Raw genomic sequence first — 23,788 nt, forward strand, 5'->3', positions numbered from 1 at the left:
GAAAAACGAGGGGTGATGTCAGCGGATTGCTGTCCCTTGTTGGACACTTCACAAGATCCAGGGTCGAACCAGCAGTTGCTCTCGCACTGCTTGTTGGTCCTGCTGGAGTTATCAGAGGAACATCGACAGTACTCTTGGTTCACTCACCCGGCACCTTCAACATGTTCCCCAATCCATAGAGTCTTCCTGAATGCAAGTTCTTCAGGATCTCTCTGTTGGAGATTTTGTGGATTCACGTTCCCACCTTAGTTTTCATTACTCAGGTATTGAGATTGTTCAAAGGTTCATTTATTATCAAAGTATGCAACTCTGAAATTCTTCTTCTCCAGATAGCCATGAAACCAAGAAAGAAAAGAATGGCAGCATTGTCATCAACCCCCAAATCCCTCCTCCCTGCACAAAAAAACAAACAAAAATGCAACAGGCACATCAATCCCCAAACCCCCCTCCCCCGCACACAAAATCCCTCCTCCCCGCAGGTGAAAAATACAGAATATAAAAAAACTATAAGACTGGAAAAAAACGTCTATAGTCCGAGTCCACATCCAAAACACAGAAAACCTGGGTAACATTCTCCGGGCACAGCAGCAGGCCTTTCCTTCTCCAATAGTGATTGATCCCACCAATGACCAAAAGACAGTTTCTCCTCTCCGTAGCAGATTGATCCCAGCAGCAATCAAAAGGCAGTCTCCCCTCTCTGTAGTAGAGCAATCTCTCCCCTCTCTGCAACTTCTGAGCTGTGTTCCACAAGAAAAAGGTCATTGTAATGGGTCATTGCAGCAATAGGTCATTGTACTAATTGTTTAGCTCATCTCCACATTCCCACACTCAGACCATACTTGCATTAATATTAAAAAATCTATGAGTTCCAAAGATTCACAATTCTCTGGGTGAGGAAACTTCTTTGTCCTGAATGCCCAACCCTTATTTTAACTTTATGACCCCATGCCCTTGGTTCTTAGATCCTCAGCCAAAGGAAATATCATTTGCGTATCTACATCCTTGCCAATACGAATTTTTTTGTTTAACTTGGCTGCATTTCATGTCAAAGATTAACACCAATTCACTGAAAACAATGCCAAAAGCATAAACTAAAGTCTTTTGTGAGAGGTTTCAAGGAGGGTTCTGGGAGAAAAAGAGGTTGCTGGAGGGACAGAAACTTAGTGAGAACATTTTGGAGCTCAGGCCAAGGGCCTAGTTGCCATAGCTACAGTGGTCACTATTGAAATGAAGGACTCGGAGGATACCAATAGGAAGAATGAAATTGTTTAACAACCTTTTCAATCTGCCAAAATATTGTGCAGAATTGACCCCAGATCAGGCCACCCCCATCCTTCCCCCCAACACACATAAGATGACGCAAGTAGCTGAAGTCAGAGTGTAATAGCTCCAGTGTAGCTTCTACCTGAAGAGATTGTTTCAGGCAGCAGTGTTTGCAGTTTATTGCAAGAAACACATTTAATCCATAAGCAGGAAGGATATCCTGGGCGTCAGCCTGGTGAGGTGCTGACCCAGAGAGGTCAACCAGCCAGGCCAGGTTCATCCTCCATCACCAGTTCACAGAAACATGAAAAAGACACCCACCCTTAAAAATTGACTCCCCGTGACAGATTTATAAAATTCTTCCACTGAGAACAAAAACCTCCACTCTTAGCAGGGAAGTTCAAAAGCTTTTCTAAATGTTCTCTTCGGCCTTCTCACACCAGTTGTTAACGTCTGTCGAAGCAGGGGAAGACTGGAATGGATGTGGGGAAAGCATTAAGTTTCTTGAGAGGAATAAAATAAATCCCAGAAGGGGGAAACCATCATGCTATGGAACAATGCCAGAAAAAAATGTTATGTTTTTGCAAGGTAACTCAAGATAACCTCTCCATAATGATAAATATCCACTCCTCAATGCTGGTACACACCCCCCTACATTCACCCCTTCCACAACCCCACTGACTGTTACCAGCCCCATTCTCCAACAGCATCCACACAGATCAAGCGTAAAACCTTTTTACTACACGCAATTCACTTCATCTCCTCCAGTGGGCTGGCGAGTTGTCCTCTCGGGGTCAGGCTGACACTGAGGATATACTTCCTGCTTATGGATAACGTACACTGAATTAAATGAGTTTTACTTGTTAAATTCTCCAAAAAGCACACTACTGGTCTGAGCACTTTGGTAGATGGGTTGACAGCCTCCTGTGAGCCTAGACCATCAGGTGCAGTGAGATTGTGCCCTTAGTGGCCACACAAGTGACACCTAACTGATGGGCTCTGGGTAATGCTCTGCATTTTGTACGACGGCCTCATGGCAGCCACGCACTGGGAAGGACTTAAATTACAGTTCAGGCTGAGTTAATCATTAGGTGCACATCTGGCAAGGAAGGAAGTGTCTGGCCCATTTGTGAGGATCCCCACCAGAACTGTTTGATCTGGTTTGGAGATTGGTGCAAATTTACATGGAAATGATTGTTAATATGATTTAATCCAGATTACGGCTCTTAGGTTGCACAGCTCTGAAAAAAAACTAAGAGTACGTGAGAAAGAAGAATATGCATTCCCAGGGTGACATGCACAAAAATTTTGTTGGCATGTAGTCCTATCCCTCAATTCTTGAAACCACTCCCATAATAACAAGATACATAATCCTTACTGCTAAATAAAACAGCATTTTGCTTTACAACCCGAGAGCAGTGAGTTGGGAGATACATATTAAAATTCACACAGACCTGGAGTACACATCAGTATCTGAAGAGTAAGCAGTTACAATAACAGTACTATTTAGAAATTGTTATTTTTCATTTGTTCTTTTATAAGTCTAATATTAATATTTTTTGAAAATGATTAATTTATTTCCAACCTGTCTCTATTATACATACTTTAATTAATAGGTAAAACAATGATGCAACAAATGCACAAATATGCAACATGACTCAACATGTTTCCTTAAAGTTCATAATTATTGTTACTAGTTTATTAATCAATGATAATCTCTGCTGAAATCTACGTTTGTACAATGGCATGCAAGAGAATATTTTTAGAAGATTATTGTCAATCTGGGCACATGCTGTCTGAAAGGTTTGCCACCCCTGTATCTAGGTGATCGTGTAACATTTCTTCGTGCAGCTTGGTGGGACAAACTCACAAGCATTAATACAAAATGCAAATACAAACACGATCCTTGACTTCCTGAAGATTGATGTGCGCCCATGACAATGAATGGAGTGGAAACGTGGGCCTGATCTTCCATGGCATGTTAACATGGAGTCATTACACTGCTCTCTCTGCTTTGTCAGTCCTTAAGATGTGAGTTCTGTCGGGGTAATGTCAAGTGTCACTAATCAATTCAAGTCACTTTTTATTGTCACTTCATCCATAACTGCAGGTACAGTACACAGTAAAAACAAGACAATGTTTTTCAGGACCTTGGTGCTACATGAAACAATACAAAAACTACGTAAAACAACATAAAAACTACACTAGGCTACAGACCTACACATGGCTGCATAAAGTGCACAAAACAGTACAGGCAGTACAATAAATAATAGGCAGTCCAATGAAGCCAATAGGCACTGTAGAGAGCAGTAGATTGGTGTCAGTCCAGGCTCTGGGTATTGAGGAGTCTGATAGCTTGGGGGAAGAAACTGTTAGACAGTCTGGTTGTGAGAGCCTGAATGCTTCGGAGCCTTTTCCCAAACGGCGGGAGGGAGAAGAGTTTGTATGAGGGGTGCATGGGGTCCTTCACAATGCTGTTTGCGGATGCATTTACTGCAGGTTACATTGATTTGGGATTACATGGTATTAAAATAAGATGTGTTTATGCATTTTATTCCTAGACAGCAGTTCTTGGGGGGGGGGGGGGGGGGGTAAAATTCTTGTGAGGAAGGATTGAGCAAAGGAGGAATTTAAAAACCATAACACATAGGACATTAGGCTACTCAGCTCATCCAGTCTGCTCCATCGTTTCATCATGGCTGATTTATTATCCCTCTCAACCCCATTCTCCAGCCTTCTCCCTGTAATCCTTGGATGCCCTGACCAATCAAGATCTTATCAACCTCTGCTTTAAATATATTCAATGACGTGGCCTCCACAGCCATCCATGGCAATGAATTCCACAAATTCATTAGTCACTGGCTGAAGGAATTCTTCCTCATCTCTGTTCTAAATGGATGTCCCTATATTCTGAGGCTGTGCCCTCTGGTCCTAGTCTCTTACACAAGAGGAAAATGTCCTCTTCACATTCACCCTGTCTGAACCTTTCAATATTCGATAGGTTTCCAATGAGATTCCATTCACCCTCCCTCCAGTGAGTACAAGCCCAGAGCCATCAAATGCACCTCATATGTTAACCCCTTCATTCCCAGAATCATTCTCGTGGAACTCCTCTGGACCCTCTCCAATGTCAGCACATCTTTTCTTAAATAAGGGGCCCAAAACAGCTCACAATACTCCAAGCGTAATCTGACCAATGCCTTACAAAGTCCCAGCATCTCATCCTTACTCTTACATTTTAGTCCTCTTGCAATGAATGTTAACATTGCATTTGCCTCCCTTTCCATTGACTCAACTTGCAAGATAACCTTTAGGGAATCCTGCACAAAGACTCCTAAGTCCCTTTGCATCTCTAATTTTTGAATTTTCTCCCTGTTTAGAAAATAGTTCAAGCCTTTACTCCAAAAAGCTGCATGACCAAGAACTTCCCTATACTATAGTCCATCTGCCACTTTGCCCATTCTCACAACATGTCCTAGTTCTTCTGCAGACACCCTGCTTCCTCAACACTACCTGCCCCTCCACCTATCTTTGTATTGTATGAAAACGTAGCCACAAAGCCATTAATTCTGTTATCAAATCGTTGACATACAGCCTCTTCCTTTCCCCGTAAGGAAACGATGTTGGCTTTGGCCTACTTTGTCATCTGCCTCCAAGTACTCTGTAACCTCATCCTTAATAATGGATTCTCACATGTTCCCATTAACTGAAGCCAGGCTAACCGGCTTACAATTCCCTTTCCTCTGTCTCCTTCCCTTCTCTCAGTTACAAAGAAGACATGACAGCACTATACTTGATTAGGAGATTGAGGAGATTTGGTATGTCACTTGCAAATCTCTACAGATGTACCATGGAATGGATGGTACCATTGGAATAAGCTGCAGAAAATTGTAAACTCAGTCAGCTCCATCATGGGCACTTAAATACTCAGCATTTGGGACATCTTCAAGTAGCAAAGCCGCAAAAAGGCAGCATCCATCATTAAGGACCCCCACCACCTAGGACATACCCTCTTCTCATAGTTACCATCAGGAAGGAGGTACAGGAGCCGCCTGCAGGCACACCCTCAACAATTCAGAAACAGCTTCTTTCCCTCTGCCATCAGATTTCTTAAACCCATGAACACTACCTCAGTACATTTTTTCTCTTTTTTGCACTACTTATTTAATTTAACATTTTTAATATATATACTTCTTACTGTAATTTAGTTTTATTATTACATTTTGCAATGTACTGTTGCTGCATAACATTAAATTTAATGATATATGTCAGTGATATTTTTTTAACTTTTTTTTTACACTATTGAACAAACACATATCTATAAACAAGCATCGGCTATCCTCAATTCACTGCACAATGGTAAATACTTATATTAACAATACCAGGGGTGGAAGAGAGTAGGAGCAAGAAGAAATAAAAAGCAATTACCTGCAATTACATCTTCTTTGGCTGTCCATCGATTTTCGATGATGACTGAGGCCTGGGCAAGGTTATATGGATGACCGGCAGTTTCCCACGTCACCGATGTTGTCCAAGGGAAGGGCATTAGGACTCATACAGCTTGGCACCGGTGTCGTCGCAGAGCAATGTGTGGTTAAGTGCCTTGCTCAAGGACACAACACACTGCCTCAGCTAAGTCTTGAACTAGCAACCTTCACGATCGCTAGACCGACGCCTTAACCACTTGGCCACGTGCCACACTACAATTACATACATACACAAACATACACATGATCTACATACTTTACAACACCCCTCAATGTAGATTTACATCTATTTTAAATAAAATCACAGTCCTCAGTAAATCAACTCAAGTCCCACATTTTGCAAGGCCTATATGGGCCAAGTCAGTGATGTTAAACCTGAATCTGATCCTAGTCCTCCAGAACCATACCAGAATCTAGGGATTCCTGAAAGATCATTACTAATGCCTCCACTATTTCTTTGGCTACCTCTTTCAGAACCCTGGGGTGTAGCCCAACTGGTCCAGGTGACTTATCTACCTTCAGACCTTTCAACTTCCCAAGCACCTTCTCTATATCAATGACAACTACACTCACTTCAGCCCCCTGACACTCTTAGTGATGGATATTTTAAATAGGAGCCACTTAGTAGCTAGAAGTCAATGTATTTCTCTATGCACAGAATTATCTTTGAGCATAGTGGGATATGTGGAGAAGGCTGGACAAGATTACATGTAACCCTCTCAATGTGGCACACAACAAACTAGGCTCGTTAGCTAACTCAGTCTAACAGCCACGTGACTCAACATTGCATGGGTAATAGTGGGAAGCCATCTTCAATCAGCAACACACATCTTGGGTCGGAATGATTCTGATTCAACCAAACAGGAGGGTTGGAACATTCCAATAAGGGGACAGAAGTTATGGTGAATCCTGTATAAGTGCTGCTCCATGCAGTTATCGCTCACCAGGAACTAATGGACTTTACAGCAGCAGAAACTTAAAGTCAAAGTATATTTGCAGATATTACAGCTTTAACAAACAGTTATTAGAAAAATAAAAGGGCCCATTACAGTAAAACCAGATGAAATGTGCGCATAAACATTGGAGCTCGTTTCTGGCTAGTCCGCTTTAATTACTCACACACTGAACCCATGTCACCAACCCGGTTTGAACTTCCCTCAAAGACCATTATGAACGAAATGGCTAACTCAGGAGTATTGGCACTTCCTCCTTGGAAGCATCCGGCTGCACAAAGCACTTCTTACAACAGGGTCTCTCCCTGGGGCAGGATTCTGTGAGCATCTTCCCTTGTGCTCTTCTCTGCCTTCTCCTTCCCACCTGCCAACAGAAGACCCACCGTCTCCTAGGAAACTGATGCTGCCAAGCTCTCTCGAATGTTGTATGGCATCCCACTGGACAGAATGGTACCAAGACACACCCGATTGGCTGACACAACATTCCGAAACTGAGCAAACAACTCCTGATTTTAGCAACAGCCAAAATACTGAGCTGTGAAGCTTAATTAACAGAACATACTGTGTTTTACAGAAAAGCTGCAGAAAATAAAACACATAACAGCATGACAGTAGTAATAGTAACCAGGGCATTACATATGGTTCAATCCTAAACATCAGGCAAGCAATCCAACCACACCCAGAGTAAGTATATTTTAGCAAACGTTACTGGATTGGTGCCAGGAGTGGAACTAATCCTTACCTGGCTCAGAATAGTCAGCAATGCCAGTGGATCCCACATCGCTATGACTGAATTGGCAACGTTACCATTTCCTTTTTGCTAATGATGTGCATCCCATATGCTGAATAAAACTGTTGTTTATATTTCTGCCAGTGATACGCTAGGGTAAGTCACAAGCTGCAAGTGTAGAAAGTGTAATCTCTGCATTTCATTGTAATGGCATTCACTCTAGTGCTTAATCCAGAAATTAAACCACCCCTCAATTTAACTTGAGAATTTAGTTTAAGTTCATATAATTATCCTCAAGTGACAATGCCCTTTCTGTTAAAAACTACAGTACGCGTGAATAGTAATCCTGTTGGTTGGTCATTCAAGTGCCCCAGCTCTCAAAGTTTTTCTTGTTAAGGGATGTTACCATGCATTCCTACCCACTACAAAGCTTGCTTCTGCCTTCAGACCGCAGTGGTTATGCCTTTTGGGTGTGGATCTAAATCAGAGGGATTTGAAAGCGGGGATAGGAAACTGTCTGCATTTGCTTTATCAAATCTTCACCCTGTCTCAGTGCGGTAAGCATAGGTGTTTATCATTGTAAAGAAAACTACTTCATTATCAAGACAAAACATACTGGAAATACTTTGCAAGTCATGTCACTTTTGTGGGAAGAGAGAAACTTTACAGGTTGAAGACCTTTCATTGCAATCAGGAAGGAGAGAAAAGAACCTCATGAAACTCCTGGGCGATGTGGGGAGGGAGTGTATGACTGGTAGGATAAAACTGGGACGACCATGGGGATAAGGTGGAAGGTTAGTGAGTCAATGGGAACAGTTAGGGAGTGAGAACTTTGAAAAGAATGCAGGAGTTGCAAAATGTGAAGCAGGACAATCCCAGTATATCAGGGCAGGGTACACCCTCCACACCCAGAGGGAAGAAGGGGAAAAACAAGCAAGTTGAGCTAATAAACTATCACCTTGCTTCTTCCATCTATTTTCACGTTTTCTTTCCACCCAATTTCCAGCCTAAATGGGTCATGTAATCCAGCTATATAGGTTCTGGCGATACCTTGGAATTTACTTTCAGGTTCCATTCATAGAACATAGAAGATAGAAATTACAGCACATTACAGGCCCTTTGGCCCACAATGTTGTGCCGACCATGTAACCTACTCTAGAAACAGCCTAGAATCTCCCTAGTGCACTGTCCTCTATTTTTCTAAGCTCCATGTACTTCTCAAAGAAGCTGTTAATAGACCCTATTGTATCCACTTCCACCACCACTGCCGGCAGTGCATTCTACACACCCACCACTCTCTGCGTGAAAAACCTACCCCTGACATCCCCTCGGTACCTATTTCCAAGCACCTTAAAATTATGCCCCCTCGTGTTAGCCATTTCAGCCCTGGGAAAAAGCCTTGGGCTATCCACACGATTCATTGGCATCAACAGATTTCCACGGCCGCACTCCCTGTATTAAAGGAAGAGAGCAGAGACTGCCTGATGGAGTTTTCTTGCAGTGCCACGATTATCAGCACAATGTCTGTCTGTGACAGTGCTTGGGCTAAATCAGAAATTTCAACTGGAAACTGGTAAGAAAATCTGCTGATTACCAGGATTTATTTCAGCTTTCTTCGTATGCTGCGCTTATAGCAGGTCTGTCATTGTAGAGAATTGTACATAAGCGTATTCCTTAATGCTAAGAACTGAAGCTGAAAATCAAATAAAGATGCATATGCTAGAAAACACTCAGTAGGTCAGACTGCATCTCATAGAGTCAGAATAGCACAGAGTTAGAAAGCAAGCTTCCCAAGTTTGTCACACTTGTCTATATCTGGCCCTTTCCCCTCTTATCCTTTCCTATCCATGAACCTGTCCAGCTTTAGGTGCACTAAACACTAAGAATTAGTGGAGAACGAATGGACCAGCACAAATGAGGCAATAAAACATATGATTATTAATAAAGTAACACTACTAGAGAAGTCAATAAGCTGGACAACTGATAACCCCGATGACCTAAAGCAGGCATTTCCAACCTTTCTATATACCATGGACCAATACCAATAAACAAGGAGCCTGTGGACCCCAGGTAGGGAACCCCTGAAATACATTAATTTTTTAAATGGCTAGAGATAATGAATTCTCCTGCAAAATTCAATAAATTCTAGAATGGTTTACTGCAGTTTGGAGAGTACTTACCTGGGGAGAGAGAAAGCAAAGAAGAGAATAACTGAGCTGCAAACCTAGCATACAGAAACATAGAAAACCTACAACACAAGACAGGCCCTTCAGCCCACAAAGTTGTGCCAAACATGTCCTACTTTAGGCTTACCCATAGCTCTCTAATTTTCTAAGCTCCATGTACCTATCTAAAAGTCTCTTAAAAGACCTCCACCACTGTTGCCGGCAGCCCATTCCATGCACTCGCCACTCGCTGAGTAAAATACTTACCCCTGACATCTCCTCTGCTCCTACTCCCCAATACCTTAAACCTGTGACCTCTTGTGGCAACGATTTCAGCCATGGGAAAAAGCCTCTGACTATCCACACAATCAATGCCTCTCATCATCTTATACACCTCTATCAGGTCACCTCCATGTGAAAGGAAAATGGCTGGAATCTATAATAAAAGATGTGATATCAAGACAGAAAAATAATTTGGTTGAGCAGAGGCAATGTTGATTTATGAAAGGGTCATGTTCATCTAGTCTAGTATAGTTGCCTGGTGAAGCTCCAGAGGAGTAAGTGACGGGGAAATGGTGGATCTGAGATACGTATTTGGATTTCTAGAAGGTTGAACTCAGGACAGAATGATGTTAGAGCAAATGGCCTGGGAATAATATATCAATGTTGATTGAAAGTAGGTTAGAGTTAATAAAGCACAGTAGAACTCAAAGCATCCTTCTCAGCTGGTAGGAAGTGACTCGCTGCTTGGGCCGCAGTTATTCACAATCTATTTCAATGATTTTCCTGGGAGAACCAAGCAGAATGTTTCTAAGTTTGCAGGTGACATGAAACTATGTGGGAATGTGAACAGTGATGAGAATGTGAGGTGGTTGCCAGGGGATACAGACCAGCCTAGTGAGCAACAGCACTGGAATAGCATATGGAGTACAGTGAGACTATCTACTTTAGTAACAAAAGACAGGAATAGGGAGTATTGTTTAAATGATGAAAGACTGGGAACCCCTACTGATCAAGGGGACCAGAATCCTTATAGACAAGCCACTGAAAACTAACATGCAAGTTTAGCAGGCTAGTTAGGAGAGAAATAGTCTATTGCCATTCATTACAAGAGGATTTGATACAAGGGTAAAAATTTTTACCTCATTTAGACTTGTATTCTAGAGATTTTAAACCTCATTGAAATGTACAAGATTCCATTTGAGCTTGACAGAGTGGATGGAGGAAGGAGATTTCCGACTAAGGCTACGTCCACACTAGACCGGATAATCATGAAAATGCTGGTTCCGCGTAAAAACAATAGGCGTCCACATCAAGCATTTTTGAAAATACCTCCATCCACATTAAAACAGGTATTTGGGTGAATCTCCTCCTACTGGGCATGCGTAGGACACATCTACAGAAAACAAGTAACATGTTTGATGTCGAATCTCACTGTGAAAGTGCGCGTTTGTGCATTTTCAGACTAAAAAAACTTAAAAGGATATTGTCAAACGACAGACAGCTGTTGGCTCTCACGCAGGAGGACTTAAAACTAAAAAAACGGATACTGGAGCATATGGAGGCAAATGTCAGGGAGTTCATGGGCCGTATGACCCAGCCTATGACGAACATTGAAAAACTGACTCTGTTGCATTAATAAAGCACCTTGTTAAATCTATAAAACATGTCTACATTAGTGTTATCTTGTATTTCCATACAACGTTACATTAGACTGTTACACATCTATTGTCAGAGAAGTATTTGCATAAATAATTAAACCACCTTCATACAAGCAAGGACAGAAAACAGGGCAAAGTGAGTATACTTATTTATTCAGTAAGTTATGGGTCAAAGTATTTGGTGAGTACATTTCTAACTCTTCTGGCTTCAGTCCTGTTGCCATCTGTTCTGAAATTGTTAGGTTGTATGGGGGGTTGCGTTCAAGAAAAGGATGAAATACCACCATCTGTTCCAGCATGTCACAACAGCGTTTCTAGATATTTCCAGTTACCCTGTCCACACTGCTCTTGCCCAAGTGGCATTTTCAAGTTTACACACTCTGGAAGGCATTTTAGAAAAGCTTTGTTTTTGGGGGAGGAAAACGTTATTTCAGTGGAGAGAAAAAACTTCAGTTACAGATTTATCTGGTCTTGTGCGGATGTAGCCTAAGGAGTCTAGAATCAGTGTCATAATCTCAGTCTACATCCACAGTAGATGGGATAATTTTGAAAACGTCGGTTTCACATAAAAACAATAAGTGACCACACTATGCGTTTTTGAAAATATCTCTACCCACGTTGAAACGGAGATTTCGGCGAATCTCCTCCTACTGGGCATGTACAGGACAAATCTACCGAAAGCAAGCAACATGTTTGGTGTTGAATCTTGCCGTAAAAGTGCGTGTTTGTGTAGTTATAGACTAGAAAAACTTAAAACGACAGGCAGCTGTTGGCTCTCATGCAGGAGAAATTAAAACTAAAAAAAAACAAATACTGGAGCGTACAGAGGCAATTGACGGGGAGTTCATGGGCAGATTGACCCGGCTGACAATGAGCATTGAAAAACTGACGAATTCTGTTGCATTAATAAAGTACCTTGTTAAATGTATAAAACATGTCTGCATCAGTGTTAACTTGTATTTCCATACAATGTTACATTAGGCTGTTACACATCTATTGTCAGAGAAGTACTTGCATGAATAGGTAAACCACCTTCATACGAGCAAGGACAGAAAACAGGACAAAGTGAGTATACTTACTTATTCAGTGAGTTATGGGTCAAAGTATTTGGTGAGTACATTTCTAACTCTTCTGGCTTCAGTCTTGTTGCCGTCTGTTCTGAAATTGTTAGGCTGCGTTCAAGAAAACAATGAAATGGCGCGCTGCCGTCTGACAGCGTTTTCAGAAGTTCTCCGGCTACCCCATCCACACTGATCTGCCCGAGCAGCATTTTCAAAAATACCCACCCTGGAAAGCATTTCTGAAAAGCTCTGGTTTCAGGGGACAAAAACGCCGTTTTAGTGTGGACGGAGGGTAAAAACGAAGAGAAAAAGCTTCAGTTACGGATTTATCTGGTGTAGTGTGGACACAGTTTCAGAATAAAGGTAAGTCATTTAGGATTGAAGTGGGGAGAAATTTCTTCATTGAGATGCAGATAGTCTTGTTTCCTGGCCGGGCAAGAAGCTCAGTCATCAATTGTACTCAAAGCAGAGACTGTATATTTAGAGAAGCAAACAATGAAACAGGTAAATGGTGTTTAAACTGGAAGATCAGCCATGATGTTGTAAAGAGACCAAGAGGCTTCAGGCCTATTCCTGCTTCTGTTTCTTATGCTCCTGTGTTCCATTTCTTCAGACTAGATCACTTGTTGAATTTTTATTCTTCAAGAAAATGCATAATTATTAAAAATTATGCACTGGTTGTTATCATATTGTCTAGATTAAACTGGCCTGTTTTAAATCATACTATTATTTATTACTATTTGTTATTTAAATAGTAGAAAAATCACTACTATAATTTGCTTTGTTTAGATTCACTACCCTAGAATTAGAAAGCCGACAGCCATCATGTTTTCAAACTTAGGGAATTATATTACATTATAAAAGTGATATATACCAGAAATTCTCAGGAGTTTAGGCAGCATCTGCAGAGAAAGAAACGTGAGTTAACGTTTTCATGTCACCAGCACATTCAAAAAATTTTAATGCAAGACTTTTTACCCTTCCCTTCTAAATGTCAAAAAATATCAGCCTAATTGTAGTCATTGACTTAGAGTGTTAACAGTAGTTCAGTAGTTAAGTTACTGGCAAGGCTATTGGATCAATGATCCAGAGAAGCAAGTTCAAATCCTACAGTGGTAACTGGGATATTTTAATTCAAGTGATTCAATAAATCTGGAATCACTTTTTCTTTAGCAAAGAAAAAGAAACAACTGGATTCATTAATTATAAACCTGAAACTACAAGATGGCAAATAGTCCTCCTTTATCCTTCAAGGAAGGACTGCTGTCATTCTGACTCTAGACCAATCAATGTGTTGGATCCATATTTACCTTCTCGGTTCAGAGGCAAGTATGGCTGAATAATAAATGTTGGCTTTACCAGGAATGTCCAAATTGGGAGGATAAAACAAAAAATTAAAAAAAGGAATAAAAAACACAAAATGCTGGCAGAACTCAGCAGGCCAGACAGCATCTATGGGAGGAGGTAGTTCAGGAGTTAATAAAAACGGATGCTTGCTTAATTTTTTCCAGTATTTTGTTTCAAATTCCCAACATTTGCAGTATTTTCTTTTTGAATCACTGTTAAATTACTGGCTCTTCTTTTCCAGGAATTCCTACATATTCTCTAAATATACAGTCTCTGCTTTGAGTACAATTGATGACTGAGCTTCTTGCCCGGCCAGGAAACAAGACTATCTGCATCTCAATGAAGAAATTTCTCCCCACTTCATTCCTCTATCGCATGCAATTTGCGTTTCTCTCTTATTAATGCTCGCTTTCCATTGGTTTCTGTTTTCTCCCTTGTTGTTGATAAGATATTTACTAAACTTGATTCCGTTGATGCATCTCTTGTCTTACTGAATGCCTCACTGAATTTTTCCACTTAGATTCCAGCTGAAGTTGCAGCCTCATGAAGCCCACACTCAGAGTCATGCATCGGTACACACAGGCTGTTGCACTCTCTCTACGGCAGCAGTGACATAGCCTGTCTCAGAGCTAAATCCTCAGAGTCTTTCATCCTTCGTCACATCCATCATTTCAACAAAAGACCATTTCCTTAACATTCATGTGTCAAAAGTAATATGAAAGGTCATTTACGACCATAAAAACATAGAAGCAGAATTAGGCCACTCAATAAATCTGGAGTTAGCAATAAAAATCAACTGGGTTCATTAATTATAAACATGAAACTACCAAAAGGCTAGTAGTTCACGTTTATTCTTCAAGGAGGGCATGCTGGTGATGCACCATCAATAACTCACTCCGAGACGTAAAGGCGAGGTATCGGCTTTTATTGACTGGAAGAAGGAACCAGCAGTGCGTGACCACCATACTACATCCTGGAGACTGAGAGGCCGGGCTCAGGCCTTGATCGCCTTTATACAGGGGTCTGTGGGAGGAGCCACAGGAGCAGTCAGCGGGGGGGGGCGTGTCCAGACAGGTATATGTAGTTCACCACATTGTCCTTCTGGCCTGTCTGACTCCAGACCAATCAATGTGCTGGACTCATAATTACCCTCTCAGGACAAATAATAAACTCAAGCTTCAGCAGGAATGTCCAAATCAGGAGGATAAAACAAAATTTAAAAAAGGATGCTTGCTGAGTACTTCCGGGTTCATCCCTCCCCCTCCCAGTTTCACCTATCAGCTTGCGTTCCTCTCTCCCCTCCCCCGACCTTTTAAATCTATTCCTCATCTCTTTTTCTCCAGTCCTGACTAAGGTTCTCAGCCTGAAACGTTGACTGTACTTTTTCCCCATAAATGCTGCCTGGCCTGCTGAGGTCCTCCAGCATTTTGTTTCAAATTCCCAAGTCTGTTCTGTATTCCACCGTGTGATTTATTATCCCTCTCAATGCCATTCTTCACCCTTCTCCCCATAACCTTTGATGCCCTGACTAATCAAGAACCCATCAACCTCTGCTTTAAATATACCTAGTGACCTGGCCACAACAGATGTTTGTGGCAATGAATTCCACCCTCTGGCTAAGTAAACTCCCCCTCATCTCTGCTCTAAGTGGATGTCTCTCTATTCTGAGTATGTGCACTCTGGTCCTGGGTTCCCCCACTATAGAAAACCTCCTCCCCACATTCACTCTATTCAGGCCTTTCAAAATTCGATAGGTTTCAATGAGACCTCATTCTTCTAAACTCCAGCATGTAAAGCCCTGGAGCCATCAAACACTACACATACGTAAACCTTTCACTCTCAGAATCATTCTCATAAACCTCTGCATAAGGACTCCCAAGTCCCTTTGCACCTCTCACTTCTGATATTTCTCATATATAAATATATTCCATTTGCCACTTTTCCCCCATTCTCCCAATCTGTTTAAATCCTTTTGCAGACTCCCTGCTATCTCAATACTACGTACCCCTCCATCTATCCCTGTATCATCTGCAAACTTGGCCACAAAGCTATCAAATCCATTATTGAATCATTAACCTACTGTAAAAGAAGCGGTCCTGACACTGACTCCTGCAGAACACTGAAAGCCAACAAGTAAAGACCCCCTTTATTCTCACATTTTGGCTCCTGCCAGTCAGCCAAACTTCTGTCCATGCCAGTTCCTTTCCTGTAATACCACGGGCTCTTATCTTGTTAAGGAGCCTCACGTGTCAAAGGCTTTCAGAAAATCCACCAATTCTCCTTTGTCCATCTTGCCTGTTAATTCCTCAAAGATTTCCAGCTGACTTGTCAGGCAAAATATCCATCTAAGACCCAATTTATTGTGTGCCTCCAAATATTCTGAGACTTTGTCCTTAAAAATGGACTCCAATACCTTCCCTAACTGGCCTGTGATTTCTTTTTTTTCTGTCTCTTAAAGCACGGAGTGACATTTGCAATTTTCCAGTCCTCTCATAGTATGGTTACTGCTTCCTAAGCTTCTGAATCAAAACTGGGCTATTACATAAGACACATTGCCATTCCCCTAGTGAGCTCAACCGCAAGCTGCTCTGAAAAGCCGTCTTGTCGGCACTCTACAAACTCCCTCTCTTGGGATCCAGCACCAACCTGATTTACCCAGTCTACCTGCATATTGAAAGCCCCCATGACTATTGCCCTTTTTATATGCCTTTTCTATGTCCCGTTGTAATTTGTATTCCACATCCTGGCTACTGTTTGGAGGCCTGTATATAATCCCATCAGGGTCATTTTCCCTTTGCAGTTTCTTAACTCAACCCACAGGGATTTGACACCTTCCGATCCTATGTCACCTCCTTCTTAGGATTTGATTTCATTTTTTAACAAACAAAGCCACCCCACTCCCTCTGCCTGTCCTTTTGATATAATGTGTATCCTTGGACATAAAGCTCCCAACTAGGATCTTTCAGCCATGACTCAGCGATACTCAAACATTATCGTATCTACCAATCTCTAATAGTGCTACAAGATCATTACCTTACTCCGTATTTTGTGTGCATTCAAATATAACACCTTCAGTCCTGTATTTGTCACTTTTTCAATTTTGCCTCCAAGTTACGCTTCAACTGATTCCACCGACTGCAATTTTGACTGCAATATGTCTATTACTGGGCTTCGGCCCTCTCTTCCCCACCATTCCTGATGAAGGGTCTCGGCCCGAAACGTTGGCTACTCTTTTCTCATGGATGCTGCCTGACCTGCTGAGTTCTTCCAGCGTTGTGTACGTATTCTTTGATCCACAGCATCTGCAGTTGTATTTTTGTGCAATTTTGACCTGTTCTTCCTCACAGTCTCACTACACACTGCATCTGCTTTTACCTATACCAACTACCCTCACAGCCCTATCATTCCAGTTCCTATTCTCCTGCCAGATTAATTTAAACCCTTCCCATCAGTTCTAACAAATCTGCCCATGAGGATATTGGTCTTCCCCACCCCCCCCCCCCCCCCACCGGTTCAGGTGTAACCAATCCTTTTCATACAGATCATACCTTCCCTAGAAGAGATCCCAATGATCCCAAAATTTGAAACCCTGCCCGCCCCCCAAACTAGTTCCACAAACACACATTCATCTTTCAAATCATCCTCTTCTTCCCTCACTGGGGTCTGCACAAACAGTAATCCAGAGATTCCGACCCTGGAGGACCTGATTTTCAGTTTTCTACCTAACTCCCTATGTTCTGTCTTCAGGATTTCCTCCCTGAAGAGGTAACCTCCATTTCTCTCCCCACAGAGATTGGTTTTCCTGATGAGTTTTCACAACATTTGCAGTTTTTATGTCTAGTTTCCAACATCTACCGTATTTTGACTTTAAATTGTATTATGTTTTGACTTCCACAGATAAAGTATAAAATTACTAACCAACCCTGATATTACATAGTACCACAGTCAGTGGCCACCTTATTCGCTACACCTGAACAGCTGCTTATTAATGCAAATATCTAGTCAGCCAGTCATGTAGCAGCAACTAATGCATAAAAGCATGCAGACATGGTCAAGAGGTTCAGTTGCTGTTAAGACCAAACATCAGAATGGGGAAGAAATGTGATTGAAGTGACTTTGACCGTTGAATGATTGTTGGTGCCAAGCAGAGTTGCCTGAGGAGCTCAGAAATTGTAGACCTAGCACTACCTTCCACTTAATTTCAAAATATCCTTTCACATTAGCATGCCCCAGTTCGACTTCACTGTCCTCCAAATCCTTCTCCAATACACACAAAGTACTCATTTAGTACCTCGCCCATTAGCTCTGACCCAAAGTATAAATTTATTATCCTTGAGTGAACCAATCCCCTTCTTACTTAGCCTCTCTTTCTTACTAAGTCCAAAATGCCTTGGTATTCTCTTTGACCCTGCTTTTCAAGAACATCTCTTGACCTACTTTGACATTCCTAATTGCCTGCTTGAGCACTTCACTGCTAACTTTTATTCCACAAGAGCCCAATCTGACTTTAGCTAACGTATGCTTCCTTTTCTCTTCAGGACATCCCCGATCGTGTGAGGTTTCATTACCTTCCCGTCCTTGCCCTATCTCCTCACTGGAATCCTTAACTCCCACATGTCAGATATGGACTTGGCAGACAGCAAGTCTCCCAATCAACACCCCTTAGCTCCTGTGTTATCCTGTCATAATTTGTTCCACACAAATTTAGTACCTTCCCTCAAGTTCCAATTTTATCCTTACTCATAACTAACTGTCTTATTTGTATTTCACCAACTAATCAACATATTAAGGAACTCAATGCACATAAAAACTACAGGGTTTAATCATTATTCACTGTGTAGAACTAAACCAAATAAACCACAAAGGTGAGAAACATGGGGCATCATGGTAGTGTAGTGGTTAGCACGATGCTATTACATTGCAGGGTGTTGGAGTTCGGCATTCATTTCTGGCGCTGTCTGTACGCAGTTTGTACTTTCTCACCGTGACCGCACAGGTTTCCTCCAGCTACTCTGGGTTCCTCCCCCAGTCCAAGGAAGGAGTGATTAGTTGGCTAATTTGTCATTGTAAATTGCCTTGTGTTTATGTTAGGGTTAAATAGGTAAATCGCTGAATGGCATGGCTTGTTAGGCCTGTTCCACGCCTTATTTCTAAATACTGTAAATAAAAAGAGATAAATAGAACAGCTTGTGGTAATTTCCAGTAGTAGTTATGAAGCTGCTGATCATGCACAGTGATAATACAGGATCTAAGACCAGTCTGATAGCCCTCCATTGCCTAAAATAACAGACTCGGTTATTGGATATTGCCAGCTTCATTTTCTCATTTTATTTACTCACACCAATCGTTAAGGCTACACTATTACCCTGAAACCCAATCCTAAGTGTCCCTGTTTAATGCTGTTGCTGGCATAGATGATGATAGCACAATTGCTGACAGTTAACTTTGATTAATGACTTTTCAAATTCTATTATTAATAATTAATTATAGAACTTAAAGGGGTCAAATGATCAGAAATACAGAAATAACGCCTTCAATGAAGGTTTCACAGGAAGATTTTATGGGATAAGCGCAGATGAGTCTCAAATTTACAAAGGAATATTGATCAAAAGATCTTATGTTGAGATTTTTGTCTGCAACATTAATTATTAAAAATTATGGCAAATATTTTCGATTAAAGGTAACATCAGAAACAAGAAACCTTGCATTATTTTTATCAAGATATTACCTGTTTCTAGTATCTTTTATCCAAAAATTCCAATGAAAATTCACTAATATGAAATATTATCTTTGCTCCCTGAGCTGCTGAATGTTCTGTTATGTTCTGAATTAATTCCAACACGTTTAAGGTTGATTTTGTACAATATACAACCGTGGACAAAATGTAGCTAGTTTGATAATCCTGTCTTGGCTGTTCCAAAGTCTTTGATGTAGATTAGACAGTAGCACATTCAGCTAACTTAAACATTCACCCATCAAACCCCAACAAGCCAATATTACTGAACTCTTCACTGAACTTTATCCAGAAATTCTTACCGAGGGCTGAGCTGCACAGTGTGGAGGATGAGGCTTCATGGGTTATCAAAAATTGCCAGACTTTGTTTTTTGGCAAGTTATGGTCACCTATTATCACTCATTAAGTGACATAACTTAGAAATTAAGACTGGCACATTTTTGATAACCCAATCCAATCCAGTGTGTTCTGCTGTTGTCTATTGGATCTATGGATTTTGGCAATGACGCTGACTCCTTTGCTCATCCTCAACATCTTTTAATTCCTCTTGAGAGGCCAGACAAAGTAATGCTTTCCATTTCCACTCATGCATAGGTGTATGAGTCCTGCATTGTTATATGAGATTACAAAAATGATTCCTGGATTGAAAGGCTTGGCACACAAAGAGTGCTTGATGGCTCTGGGCCTGTACTCCCCGCAATTCAGAAGAACGAGGGATAGTCTTATTGAAACCTATGGAATGTTGACAGGCCTCAATAAAGTGGATGTGGAGAAGATGTTTCCTGTGGTGGGAGAGTCTATGGTGGGACACAGTCTCAGAATAGAGGGGTGTCCTTTTAGAATGGAGATGAGAAGGAATTTCCTTAGCCAGAGGTGATGAATCTATGGAAATCATTGCCACAGTAAGCTGTGGAGGCCACGTCTTTATGTATATTTAAGGCAGAAGTTGATAGATTCTTGGTCAGTCAAGGCATGAAGAGATACGGGGACAAGGTAAGAGATTGGGGCTGAGAGGAAAATAGTATCAGCCATGACAAAATGCCAGAGCAGACTCGATGGGTCAAATGGCCTAATTTTTCTCCTGTATCTTATGTCTTATGGTCTATGGTCTTATTGATCTTCTAGACTATGGAATACAGCTTGAAACTGTGTCCTTCTGATTCAGAAGCAACTGTCTCCAACAGATTGATAAAATAAAATTAATACACAGGAAAAAAGCTTTGTTAATGTCTCTCACATTGGTTGAAGATCTAAATAACAAGCATAACCAAAGGAGCTAGGTTAATTAACCACACTATTTCCAAGCTGGTTATCACTCAGTTAGTAGAATGTACAATAACTGGTAACCTTAGATCACAAGAACATAAGACATAGGCCATTTGGCCCATTGAGTCTGTTCTGCCAATTCAGCATCACTGATCTATTTTTTCCCTTTCAGCCCCTACCTCCTTGCTTCTCCCCATATCTCTTCATGGCCTGACTGATCAAGAATCTATCAACCTCTGCCCTCCATGGCTGCCTTTGGCAAAGATTTCCACAGATTCATCACTCTTGCAAGCAGAAAGTGATTATTTCCCAATGCTGCACTTCTATGACCATACTTGCAATCTTGTCTTACGTCGGCAATAGAGCAAGAAAGACAAGGGCAACAGCTGTATGGGAGCACCACCATCACTACACCAGGGACTCCTCTTACATAACCTCCATTCTGACTTGGAATATATATTGCTATCCTCTCACTGGGGCTGAGTCCTGAGCTAGCACTCCAGCAGTTCTATGTGAGTACCGTCACCAGAGGGAGTGCAGGTGATTCAACGAGATAGCTCACTACCACCAACATTAAATAGATGAGGGAAATTAATACCAGCCTTGTCAACAAAATCTGTATTCCCTAACTGAACAAATAAAGACACTTGCTTTCTACAAAAGAATGGACCTACCGTACATATCAGGGCTGTGACAATCACACTTAAATATACTATTGTGTGGACGGTGGTTCGTTGGCTTTGGAGGAGGCAGACGGATTAGAGGAAGAATCAGAAGTTACTGCACACATATTATAGATACAGTGCCTATAAAAATATTCACCCCCCCCCCCACCCCCGGAAGTTTCCGTGTTCCAACACAACACCTGCAGTAATGAATTCCACAAATACACTACCATTTGGCTTAAGAAATTCCTCCTCATCTCTGTACTAAATGGACATCCCTATTTTCTGAGGCTGTGCTCTCTGATCCTAGACTCCCTCACCATAGGAAACATTCTCTCCAAATCCACTCTACCTGGGTCTTTAATACTGATACATCTGCTTTAGCTTCTCCTGAATTTTATCATATTATGAACACTGTCTCCTAAGTGGCCACACATGTTAATTCCACATCCCATTCCCATTCTGATATGTCTATCCATGGCGTCCACTACTGTCAAGATGAAGCCACACTCAGGTTGGAAGAACAAAACCTTATATACCGGCTGGATAGCCTCCAACCTGATGGCATGAACATTATGAACATTGACTTCTCTAACTTCCGTTAATGCCCCTCCTCCCCTTCTTATCCCATCCCTGATATATTTAGGTTTTTTTTCTCTCTCTGCCCATCACTCTGCCTGTTCTCCATCTCCCTCTGGTGCTCCCCTCCCCCTTTCTTTCTCCGTAGGCCTCCCGTCACATGATCCTTTCCCTTCTCCAGCTCTGTATCCCTTTTGCCAATCACCTGTCTGGCTCTCAGCTTCACCCCATCCCCTCCGGTCTTCTCCTATCTTTCGCATTTCTTCCCCCCCACCCCTCCACTTTCAAATCTCTTACTATCTTTCCTTTCAGTTAGTCCTGACGAAGGGTCTCAGCCCAAAAGTCGACAGTGCTTCTCCCTATAGATGCTGCCTGGCCTGCTACGTTCCACCAGCATTTTGTGTGTGTTACTGTCTCCTAAGTGTTTCTTTCCCTTAAGCTCTCTAATCAAATCTGGTTCACTACAAAACACCCAATCCAGAACTGCCATTCCTCCAGTAGACTCAACCAAAAGCTGCTCTAAAAAGCCTTCTCATTGGCATTCTACAAATTGCATCTCTCAGGATCCAGCACCAACCTCATTAACCCAATCTACCTGCGTATTGATATCCCTATCACCATCCTAACATCACCCACTTTACGTGTGTTTTCTAACTCCCTTTGTAATTTGTACCCCACACCCTGGCTACTGTTCAGAAGCCTGTATGTAATACCCATCATGGTCTTTTTTGCTTTGCTCTTTCTTAACTCAACCCACAAAGATTCTACATCTTCTGATTCTGCGTCACCTCTTCCTAAGGATTTAATTTCATTTTTTACCAACAGAGACACCTTACCTCTCCGCCTACTTCCTGTTCCCTTTTCTCAGTTGCTTCATTTCCACTGCATCTATTCCCAGGATCTGGCTTTCCTTTCAGGACATCAGAGATGTTGTCCTCCTTCAAACAATAGAGTTTCTTTTCCTCTGCACTGATTATGTCCTCACCCACATCTCCTCCATTTTCCAGACATCCACTCTTACTCCATCTTTCCTCTGCCTTAACAGGGATAAAGTTCCTCTTGTCCTTACCAACCAGCCCATGAGATTCCACATCCAACACATCATTCACCGCAACTTCCACCATCTCCAAAGGGATCCTCCCACCAAACACGTCCTTACCTCCCTCCGACTCTCCATTTTCCACAGGGATCACTCCTTCCATGATTCCCTTGTTCATTCATCCCTCCCCACTAATCTCCCTCCCAGCACTTATCCCTGCAAGTGATTAGACAGCTATTCCTGCCCCTCCACCTCCTCCCTCAGCTCCATTCAGGGCCCTAAACAGTCCTTCCAAGTGAGGCAATACATCACCTGCGAATCTGCAGGGGCTGTCTGTTGTATCTGGTGCTCCCAATGAAGCAACCTCTACATTGGTGAGACACTTTGTAAATTAAGGGACCGTTTCATTAAGCACCACCGTTCCATCTGCCAAAAACAGAACTTCACGTGGCTCAACATTTTAATTCAGATTCTCATTCCTGTTCTGACATGTCAGTCCGTGGCCTCCTCTTGTGCCACAATGAGATAATCCTCAGGCGTGACACCTTATATTCTGCCTGGGAAGCCTCCATCCTAATGGCATGAACATTGATTTCACCTTCCAGTAAAAAAATTTCTCTCACCATCCCCTCTTCTTCTATTCCCAACTCATGCCTCTTACCTCTTCCTATGTGCCTATCACATCTCCCCTGGCTTGTCTCCTCCTTCCCTTTCTCCTATGGTCCACTTTCATAGAATCATAGAGAGGTACAGCACAGAAACTGGCCCTTCAACCCATCTGGTCCATGTCAAAAACATTTATAATGCCTACTCCCATCGACCTGCGCTGGGACTATAG

The sequence above is a fragment of the Hypanus sabinus genome, chromosome 10, assembly GCF_030144855.1.
Source record: "Hypanus sabinus isolate sHypSab1 chromosome 10, sHypSab1.hap1, whole genome shotgun sequence".
Lineage (NCBI taxonomy): Eukaryota > Metazoa > Chordata > Chondrichthyes > Myliobatiformes > Dasyatidae > Hypanus > Hypanus sabinus.